Source organism: Peromyscus californicus, unplaced genomic scaffold (assembly GCF_007827085.1).
Source record: "Peromyscus californicus insignis strain IS unplaced genomic scaffold, ASM782708v3 Scaffold_3__1_contigs__length_106647218, whole genome shotgun sequence".
Lineage (NCBI taxonomy): Eukaryota > Metazoa > Chordata > Mammalia > Rodentia > Cricetidae > Peromyscus > Peromyscus californicus.
The window spans coordinates 91,689,632-91,700,808 of record NW_026294551.1 but is presented as its reverse complement, the minus strand read 5'-3'; positions in this window follow the sequence as shown (position 1 = coordinate 91,700,808).

Genomic DNA, 11,177 nt, shown 5'->3' with positions numbered 1-11,177 from the left:
CTCACGATTCACTGCACTCCTGCTATTCTAATTTATTTTCTCTCTTCTTTTTCTATAGCCTCTGCTCTTCTCCCTCTCTCACAGATAGCCCCAGCCAGCCTTGTTTAGTCTGCTGGGCATATTCTTTCTCTCTCTGCTCTGGACTCATCAGATGCCTCTGGCTGTTTTCTCTCTCTCATGTCTACAATAAAGCCTCCTCTTGTGATGAAGAGATCATGTTATCAGCTTATACACAGGGAAGATCCAAGCTTCCCTATTCCCTCTGCCTGCCCCACCCTCGTTCCCACCCTCAGCTGATGAGGCACGCAGAGCTCGCCTGAGTCCAGGTAGGTCCAGATTCCACTTCCGGAATGCAGCCATCCAGACAAGAGATGGGGGATCCTCTCCTGGACTGAGCAAGATGTGTCCAGCCTTAGGAGACACCATCGCTGGATAATCTTTATCTCGGGTTGGTCATGTGTCCGTGTTCTGACCAAGCAGATGTCTCCAAAGGTCCCTGGGAAAGTTCCTTCCTTGATAAACGGCAAGTTTCTAACATTCTACCTGGAATACAGTAGATAAAGATGTGATGCTTTGAGCTAGGGCAGCCATCTTAGGGCTAGGAGGTAGTCTTTACTCTTAAAGAAAACACATTGAAGCCGGGAGGTGATGGTGCATGCCTTTAACCCCAGCACTCAGGAGGCAGAGGCAGGTGGATCTCTGTGAGTTCGAGGCCAGCTGGGCTACAGAGTGAGTTCCAGGAAAGGCACAAAGCTACACAGAGAAACCCTGTCTCAAAACAAAAACAAAAACAAAAAACAACCACAACAAAACAAAAAGAAAGAAAATACATTGAGGCTGATAGAACAGAGAGAGAGTTCTGGGAGAGAGTTTTCGATGTTGACTGAGCCGCTGAGGCACCCTCGGGCTGCCAGTCTGTGACTGCCTGGCTTCTATTAGTCAGCTACCCTGTTGCTTTCAACCAAAGGCATCCTAATAAATTCCACAGGTAAACACAACATAAGAAAATTCCACCTTTGGAAGATCACGCTTCAGAGTTAATGATCCTGGTTTTCCTTGTGGACACTAACATCTATTTGTGCTGTGTTCTTGGAAATCATATTCCCCTTCCCAGCCCCTGATCACCACTGACTTAGTGGAAAGAGGCTGGGGAGGTGGGTGTGAACTGTGGGGCACACTTCCCAGTGGTTAGCGGCCTCCTCCCCAGCCTCTCGCAGAAGAAGAGGCCTGCCTCCTCACCTGCCCTGAGCACCGACCAGGTGTGCTGGTGGTTGATGGGACCCTTGGCTCATTCTCTGAATGTCCACTGGCCCTTTGGCCACTTAATGAACATTGTTCATAAACGCCATCGTTCATTCTCCTGGCAAGCTCAGAGCAGCTCCTTTGGTTTTCCCAAGCCTGTCCTCTACTTACGATCCCAGCTGCCTTCTAAAGGGCACAGTATGGGTAGGTCAGCAGGCTTGCCCAGGCCACTGAATGGTGGCAGAGTGGGAGGACTGGGTCTGCATGTCTCAGCCTCTCCCTCTGCCCGAGGGTGGTAGGGATAAACATGGATGCTCAAGGTGCAGTGGGTGATGGGTAAAACCCCAGGCGTCCACTTCGAGGAGGTTCTCCCCTGTGACATGCTTGCCGTCTCCCGTCCAGCTCTGTCGTTCACTTCATGGGCTTCGATGTGGGCTCCTTCAAGCCCTCTGTCTCCACCACCATTCCTAACTCCTGTATGCCACCCCACACCGTGATCCTTCAGACAGCTACAAAGCCTTTGACTATAATTTCAACACAGAGCCCAGACTTTAGCAAGAGCTGGTTAGAATGGGCCCAGCGCCCCTCCCACTTCATCCAGGAGCACTTCCTGTTTGCTTCTGCTGCAGCATCCTCCCAGCAAACACAGGCCTGACTGAGCGGAACTGGCTGGAAGCCTGCATTTCCTGTGAGGAGGGGTGGGTGTGAGGATTGGAGAGTTAGTGATGCCTCTCCAAGCCTGGGATTTGGGCAGAGGCTGGAGGGGAGGGGGAAGGGTTGAAGAAAGGTCATAGGGGTCAGAGGCCGGGAGGGAGGAGACTCAGCTTGCAAACGGACCTTCCCCACCCTAGGAAAACAGGAAGCAGGCTTTACCTCCTGACTCTGAGCCAGAAGGAGAGGAGCCACACCTGAGCATCCCAAACACAAGTTTCTAGCTGGGGGAAGCAGGGAAATCCTAGTTCCCTGCCAAGAAAAACACCTACCTCGCTTTTGGTAGAGAAATAATGACGTCCAGTGGACATCTGTGTCATCCCTAGGCTTGGGCCAAGTGGCCATGAAGGGCTGGGACCATAAATAGTAATGGGTTGGATGCTGGAAAATTGAATTCCAGTATGGTCCTTGTTTGTTAGCTGTGTGACCTTGGGTAAATCACTGTCTCTCTCTGGACCTCTGTTAATACAGGCAAAGTCTCCTGTGAACTACCGCACAAACTCTCCCATACTAGAACTTGGGTTTCTTGCTAAGACTAGCCGCAAAGAAAAGGAAGACAAGTTTGAAATCAGAAAGCCCAAGTTCAAGTGCACAGCCCTCCCCTATGAAGCAAGGGCCACCTCTAGAGATGAAGCTTTGCAGAAAAGACTGGTAGCTGCCCTACCAGAAAGGTAGCCTCTAGAATACAGGAGGCAGACACATCTCTACCCTGAGAGCAGAGAGGTCTATGTGAATGGAATCGTGGGTATTGGTGCTTTTGGAGACCGGAGAAGGGCCTCAAACCATCACACTTCCTGTACAGTTTCCAGAGCAGACTTCACAGTGCATCACGGGACCTCAGAGACTTCAGGGCCAGCTCCAGACAGAGTCAGGGCTACCTCTTAGTGGAATAGTCATCCAGGTTAGAGAGAAGAGAAGCCAGGAGACAAGTGGACCCCACTCCCATCAAACCTCACCCCACTGCTACCCTGAGAGGGAGGGGAGGTCACACCTAAAGGGGACTGAGCTATGAGCCCAAATCAGGAGGGTTTAATTCCTTGAATTTGAACTGAAAAGTGGCTGCACAATGTGGTCTGCCATGAAATTCATGGCAGGGGTAGGGGAGAGGGGCTTTCAGAAGCCAGCCTAAATCTACATTCTAGAACCAAGGCTGCATTTTCACAGGCCAGAGCTTGTAGCTGAGAAATGAACATTCCAGATGGAAGGCAGGCATCTGGATGCCACAGGCCCTTGAGAATGCTTCCAGCCATTCCGCTTCCCAAACTTGTCTCTCCCTAACCTTGGCTCCTGGTACGAAGAGCCCAAGTTTACAGATATGTCTCTAAGAATGTTTCCCAGTCATTTGTCCTCAGAGAAAGGGAATGGTGAGTGGGACACCAACCTCTCTGAGGTTGGCCTGCTCTGGCCATGGGCCAAGTCTCCATCTGAATAACCTGGTCACAGATCTACTGCACACCAAGCATCTCACAGACAGCTCCTCTAATCCACAAGCCTGCAAGGGAGATGTACTGGCTGGTTTTGTGTCAACTTGACACAAGCTAGAGTCATCAGAGGAAGGAGTCTCAGTTGAGGAAATGCCTCCATGAGGTTCAGCTGTAAGGTATTTTCTCAATTAATGATCCATGGGGGAGAGCCCAGCCCACGGTGAGTGGTGCCATCCCTGGGCTGGTGGTCCTGGGTTCTATAAGAAAGCAGGTTTGGGGCTAGGCTGTGGTGACACACACCTTCGATCCTAGCACTTGTGAGGCAGAACTCTATGAGTCCAAGGCCAGCCTGGTCTACAGAGCTAGTTCCAGGACAGTCAAGAGAAACCCTGTCTTGAAAAACAAAACAAAACAAACAAAACCCCAACAGCAACAGTAAAAGCAGGCTGAGCAAGCAGCTCCCCTCCATGGCTGTTGCATCTGCTCCTGCCTCCAGGTTCCTACCCAGTTTGAGTTCCTGTCCTGACTTCCTTCAGTGCTGTGGAAGTGTAAGTAGAATAAACCCTCAACTTGCTCTTTGGTCATGGTGTTCCATTACAGCAATAGAAACCAGTAGGTGGATTTTTCTGTCCCGCCAGCTAGCTCCCAAATAACCACACAGAGACTTCTTATAAATTATGAAAGTTTGGCCTGTAGCTTAGGCTTGTCCCACTAGCTCTTAGAACTTAACCCATTTCTATTCGTCTACATGTTGCCACGTGACTCATGACATTTACCTGTCCTCCCATGTCTCGCTCCTTCTCCGGCTGGCTGTCTACTCCACGTCCCCTCCCTTCTTCTTCCCAGCATCCTCTCTGTCCTGAAAATCCTGCCTGGCTATTGGCTGTTCAGCTTTTTATTAAACTAATCTATGTGACAAATCTTCACAGTGTACAGAAAGATTATTTCACAACAGAAACCCTAACTAATACAGGAAGCATTAACCCCACTCCTACCCATTTTACCAGAGATGACTCCGGGGCTTCCTGAGCGGTGATGTTCCTCCCTGTGTCATGACAAGAAGTTAAGGGACTGGAGTTTGAGCCTAGCTTCAAGACCCTTCCACCAAGGACTCTGAGTTCAGGGGTGTTCACTAGGCCCCGTGGTGTACAAAGCCTTATGCTGAAGCCTCACAAGGATGCAGAGGAGTACATCTGTTCCACAAGACCTCTGGGCCGGCACAGAGCTCCTTGTCTCGAGTACATCATCATTTCCTGCAGAGTCACAAAAATGCCTGTCCACTACTCCTTCCATTCTGTGCAGCTGCTGAGGAAAGCGAGGCTCACCGGAGTCACGTGACTCACGTAAGGGCACTCAGCCCCTCAGTGGCAGGATCAGGACTCAGTCTCATATCCATGCCGATGCCAACATCAACCTTGACCGCTCTGCAAGGGGAGAATGGTGAGGAAGTAGTGCATGAAGAACAGAAGCCTTGATGGATCAATGCCCACATTCCTACGCCTCCAAGGACTGTGGGCGACCAGCCCCCCACTTTTACCACCCAGGGTACTCTCGAGAAGGGAGAAGCGAGAGCTATTAGACAGAAAGAGATACCTAGAGGATGAGAGGAAAGACAGAAACACAGGGTAGCCTCGGGAGGGCCTGGATCCTTACCCACCAGCCCAGAACTTTATTCCAAAGGGCTTTGACAATGCCAAGGGGAGGGGCAAAGACCTCTCCCTTGCTAGATACAGCCAAGTGTTGACCCTTCCAAACACCTGGTACTCAGGCCTGTGGTCCAGTCATCCTCTTATGCAGACCTGCTGGATAAAGCCACTAGGAAACCTCGGTGGGCTCCAACAAAGGACTTGCAGTTTTTAATCATCAAAATCAGCAGCTCCATCAGCATGGACAACATCATCAGGAATTCTACCATCATCACCTCCCCCATCAGCAACGCCATCATCATGATTAATCACCATCACTATGTTAGTTACTTCTCTTAATCGCCGTGATAGAATCATTTCTGACACGAGTGTGGGGCAAGCTTGCTTGTTTATCAGGGATGCAGTACATCATGGCAGGGGAGCCATGGGAGCTGGGGTCCATCCATGGCATTGAGATCTTGTGGCATGGCTTGTTATTTCTTGGCAGATCAGGAAACGGACAATGACCAGAAGTGGAGTCAGCCTATACTCCTGAAAGCCTATTTATATGGCCCCACATCCATCAGCCAGGCCAGAGCCAGAAGGTGCCACAACCTCCTCAAATGCCACCAACTAGGAACCAAGTGTTCAAACACAGGGGATAGGGCGGGGGTGCTCTACATTCAAACCATGGTGGCCATTATCACTGTCATTACCACTGCCACCATCATCACCACCATCACTACCACATCACAATTATCACCACAATCACCATCACCATCATACCATTATCACATGACCATCACTATCATTACCACAGTCACCATCATCAATCATCCAAATGCCTGAGACTATAAAACATTTCACTTCTCATCCTTTCTGACTTGCCCTGTGACAAGTTAGATGCCACCTTTCTAAGTCTCAATGTTCGTAGGCATGGAGGATTTGTAAGTCCTGTTTGCAAAAAGAGCTTTGACCAAGGAGCTCTTTTCCCACCAATCCTCTCCTTCCTGAGCACCCAGCAATAATGAGGTGGGACTGCAAGCCTGTCCCCACAACAGGCTAGACCATCTGCTTGAGAACACCGTGAACTCCGCCCCTGAGCCGGCATTCTAGCAGCAAGGAGTTCAAACAGAATAGAGCCAGCCTCAAGGGGGAAGTAAATGATAGTTATCCTGTGTCTCAGTGACAGAGAGCTAAGGGTTCCATCAACTCATTTATCCCGTCTCTGAGACTTCACTTGTCCATCTGTTAAATGGGTGGACAACAAATGACCTCTGAGGATACTGGAGCAGATGAGGAACAACACACCACCACCCCAGACATTTGCTGTTCCACTAGTAGAGTACTGCCAAGGCCAATGTCTCAAGACTGTTTATCAAATGTGGTGCAGCCCTCCAGCTAACCACAATGCCTTGGGCTCTGTCTCTGAGCAAAACAAATAGGGGTCTTGTCCTCAAGGTCATGCTTCTGGCTAGGAATTATATACAGTTGTAAAAAGCTGGGCCTCTCAGGTCACAGGTTCTGCACCCACTTTGGGTAGAAACGTGAGGCTGGGAGGGAGGTGCGTCTGTTTCACACCTGTGCAGACACCTTGTCACTGTGTCTAAGCAGTATAGGTCACAGCAGCCTGTGTAGTGCTTTCATCAGAGATGAGTGAAGGCACTTGGGATGATGCATGGGTCCTGTATAAACACAAAGCCATTGTACAGGATGGGGCTGAGTATGCCGGAATTTGGGTACCTGAGAGGTCCTAGAATTATCTCCTGAAGACAGCAAGAGATGACTGTGATACATTCATTGTCTGTCTTCCTTTGTCATAATGTAGGTGTCATAAGGGCAGGGATATTTGTTTTGACCCTTCCCAGCTCTGTATGTGGCGCATAGTAGGCCTTCAAGAAGTCTATCTTGAAGCCAGGAGGTGGTGGTGCACACCTTTAATTGCAACACTTGGGAGGCAGAGGCAAGCAGATCTCTGAGTTGGAAGCCAACCTGGTCTACAGAGTGAGTTCCAGGACAGTCAGGGCTACACAGAGAAACCCTGTCTCAAAAACAAACAAAATATACTAGTAAGACGGGTACTTAAAGCAATACAGAATATGCTAGACAGTGACATAGACTGTTGAGATGACCTGCTGGAGGTATCTCCATGGCGTGATGGACAGCACTGGACTCATGCTCAGAGAATCTTCTTGAAGGAGAAGGCTTTTAGCTAAGACCTGAATGAGAAGGAAGCAGCCATGCACATAGCCATGTACACAGTCATGTACATGCTGAGAGAAATGCATGCTAGGCAGAGGAACACTATGTGCAAAAGTCCAGAGGCAGGAACAGAGATGGCAAACACTCCTGCAGCTGGTATGCAGGGCAGAGAAGCTTAATCCAAAATAGGAGTGAGAGCCCTACAGCCCATAGCAGAGTTCCTGTGAGATTTTGAGGACAGTCGTAGCTGCTGGAGTGTTGGCAAGGAGGTGGCCTGATCTCATTGGTGTATGCAAGAGATTGGCCAGCCTTGGGTGGCAGATGAGTTTTACTGGGAAGGAAGGCAACAGTGGAGCTGCTCACAGGCCGATCAGAGCTGGTCAGGGCATGTCACTACCCCTGAGGCCACATGGGCGATGCTGCCAGGTACCAGCTGTGCTCTTCGTCCTCTGGTCACCTTTCTAGTTTTGCTCTGTGGCTGCGCCTGCCCTGCAGAGCTGGCAGGCTACCCTCAGGAGCAGTTCTCTTCTTGGTTCAGATGAGGACCAGAGACAATGGTGCCCAGGCAGGGGGAGTGTGCCCTTCCATTGCATGCCAAGGGGGCTCCAACACACTTTTCAAGCCTGCGCATGCTTTTACCCTGGCTCCTCCATAAGAGACACACTTTTGGGTGTGCTTTGAAAAATATTCCATATGCTAATGGAATGTCACCATCTGCCAAAGAAGGCAGAGCTGTTTTTAAAGGAAAAACTGTTACAGAAATGAGGTATTCACAGAGGGGCACTAAGGAGCCGACTGTCGTTGACCTGAGGCTGACCCGGGCCACCTGTGTTACCAACATGAAAAGGAGCAAGGAAGTCTGGGACCAATCCCCCCTTCCACCCTCTCTCTCCATTTTTCCTCCACCCGCCTCCATCCCCCCCTTCTTGGAGACATGATGAAATTTCCTGAAACAAAACCTCACAGCCCATTCTACAAACTGCTTTTGCCTTTGGTGGAAAAGTCCCCACGGCCCCTTTTATCTCCTGTTCCTGAGGTGCAGACCTGGCCCTAGGCTGTTTGTGCAGATGGGCCTCAGGAACGTTCCCAAGGAGGGAGCCAGCAAGCAGGAGCCAGGGAAAGGCTGGAGGCTGCCACGGGATCCCGGAGTTCTGGAAGGAGTGTGAGGTGAGATTAGGTGTCCAGTGTGTAAGCAGCAGACAGCCACTGCTCCCAGGGAGACGCCTGCATTCTGGTTCTGTCTGAACTGAGGCTTACCCTCCTTTCTCCTAACCCCACATGTTCCTCCAGACTCAGGAGCAAGCACAAGCCCCTTTTCTAGGCATCTCTCAGGTCAGCCCCTCTCTGAACCACCTCACCTCCATTGTTCAAACTCAAAAGCATTACCTGTCCACACATACCCCTCCCCCAAATCTTCCTTTCTCCTTCCTAGGGGATTGGATGTCCACTCCAGGGATTTCCTACCTCAGGGCCTTTGCATCCCCACAGCCTCATTAGGAACATCTTTTCTTGACTTAGCGTGTATCTGACTCCTTACCATTGAGGTCTTGGTCAGGTGCTCCAAACCTCCTCCAAGCCCTGCCCACGTGATCTGTTCACAGCTCTCATTCATCCTAATATAGCCTGCCAGTCTGTGGGTTTTGACACGCTGGAGCAGGTACAGGGGACTACTTCTGTAAATCAGGCTTCATGAGAATGGGACCGTGTTCCCTTTCTGTTACAGTGCCACTGAATGGTACACGGGAGACATGAAGCCAATATGGGAGGGAGCCTTGTCACCTGCTCTCCCTCCCACCACAGGCAAGCCCTCACGCCCTTCTTACCTCACCCCTGCCACCTCCCATGTCTTTCCTTATTCTCGACCTCAGCACTCTTCTCCCGAACTGGGACAGGAGACACCCAGCTCACTAGCCCGGGACGGAGCCTGATGCCCGAGCACCTTGCCACTTGCCCTCAATCACACCTTGAGTGTTGGCCCAGGCACATCACACACATTATTGATCAAGAATGTTTGCCAGAAGCCAGGTGTGGTGGCGCACGCCTTTAATTTCAGCACTCAGGGGGCAGAGGCACATGGATCTCTGTGAGTTCAGGGCCAGCCAGGGCTACCCAGGGAGACCCTGTGTCAAAACAAACAAAAACAACAAAACCAAACTGCATGCCAAGGATGTGGGAGGGAGGGAGAAGAGATGAGCAGCTGGTCTGCCAGCATGACGGGACCACACAGCCTGAGGCCTGGTTCCTCCGCACAGGGTGGGGGTGGGGCTCTGCTGGCATCATGGCACCCGTAGAGCATGGAGAGAGAGAAGCAAGGGCCACTTACAGACATCAGCTGTGGCTACCAATATGACCATAAGAAAATCTAGGCAACGCACTCTCCCATCTTTCCCAGGCCCTGCATACTCGGGGCTCCATTGTGGGGGAACAGTCTTCACCTGGGACCGTCAGCTCCTGTTCTAGGCTGGCCTGAGTACCTGTGTCCCCTCCCATGCCATCCCAGACACCACTATGGCCTGACTGAGCACCCTCAGCTATTTAAACACCACCGATGGAGGTACCAGGCATCATTTTTAGGTTATACCACTTATCCCTACAGCACTCTTGAAAGACTCCGCTTCCTAGTTATGAAAGCTCAGGTTCCAGGCAATGAATGTCCTTGCTCACTGGCCTGCCTGTACTCAGATGACAGCTCCAGTCCAGGAGAGGACTCTGGGCCCAAAGCTGCCCTCTCCTCGCCAGCGGCTAGCCGAGTAGCCCTTGCAGGACACAGCCTGCGAGCCGTCAACTGGCACCAAGGGTATTGAGGATGGGCGGGGCAGGGGAGCTCCGAGGACACTAGGCTGGGCTGTTCCTAAAACCCTAACCTGGGTCTTCTAAGTCCTGAGTTCTCCCGGGCCTGCCCAGAAAGAAGTCTCAGAGTCAGTGACAGAACCAAACCTGGAAAGGATTGGAAGTGAGTGGTGAGAAGGAAGCCAGGGAGCAGTGATTCCACTCACTCAACTCTCACAGCTGAGAATCCACCAGGGTAAAGTTCTGCCTGCCTGTCTGCCCGCCCGCCCTGCCACGTTCACACAGCTATGCCTAAGCAGCCCAGCTCTTAGATCTGTGAACTAGATCATCAGAGGTTCAGGCCAGGCACTGTGGGGCACGCCTATGATCCCGGTGTTTGGGAGCAGAGGAAGGACGGCTCTGAGTTCAAGGGCAGGTTAGGCTACAGGGGCCATTTCAAAAACAAAAAACTTCAAGGACCACTGCCCTTTACTCAGGCAGATGCTGGTACCCCAAGACAGGCAGCCATATGTTCCATGATAGCTGGGTACCCACTGGGTACTAGACAGCTTAGTGCAAGAAGCCTGCAGGAGTCTGGAGACTTTGGAGCTCTGCAGAGACCAAGCCAACCCACACCTAAACGCTGCCCTGCTATAGGGGATCCCAAGTGCACCTGAGCAGGCCCAGCAACTGGAAATTGTGGAATCCAGTTCTTGGCTCTTTCCTCCTCTGGTCCGATAAATACCTCTTCACCAACATGCTGAGTGACTACTGTATACTACACATATTAGGAGGCCTATAATCTTTCTTGTCCCTTTCCTCCATAAGCCCCAAGTCCTTCATTGATACAGTGTATCAGCAGATCACTAAAAATGCTTACCATCTCACTAGTTCAGACGCAAGCTGGTGGAGAGGTTGGCTTAAAAAAAAAAAAAAAAAAAAAAGTTGCCAAAGGCTGGTGAGATGGCTTAGCAGAGGACCCAGGTTCAGTTCTCAGCACCTCACGGTGGCTCCCAACTGTCTGTAACTCTAGTTCAAGGGGGCCCTCTTATGGCCTCTGTAGGCACTGCACAATTCGGTGCCCAGACATACATAGAGGCAGACAGCGCTGGCTAGTGTTATCAACTTGATACAAGCTGGAGTCATCTGAGAGGGGGGGGACCTCATTTGGGAAAATGCCTCCACTCCGTACAATCTGGCTGTA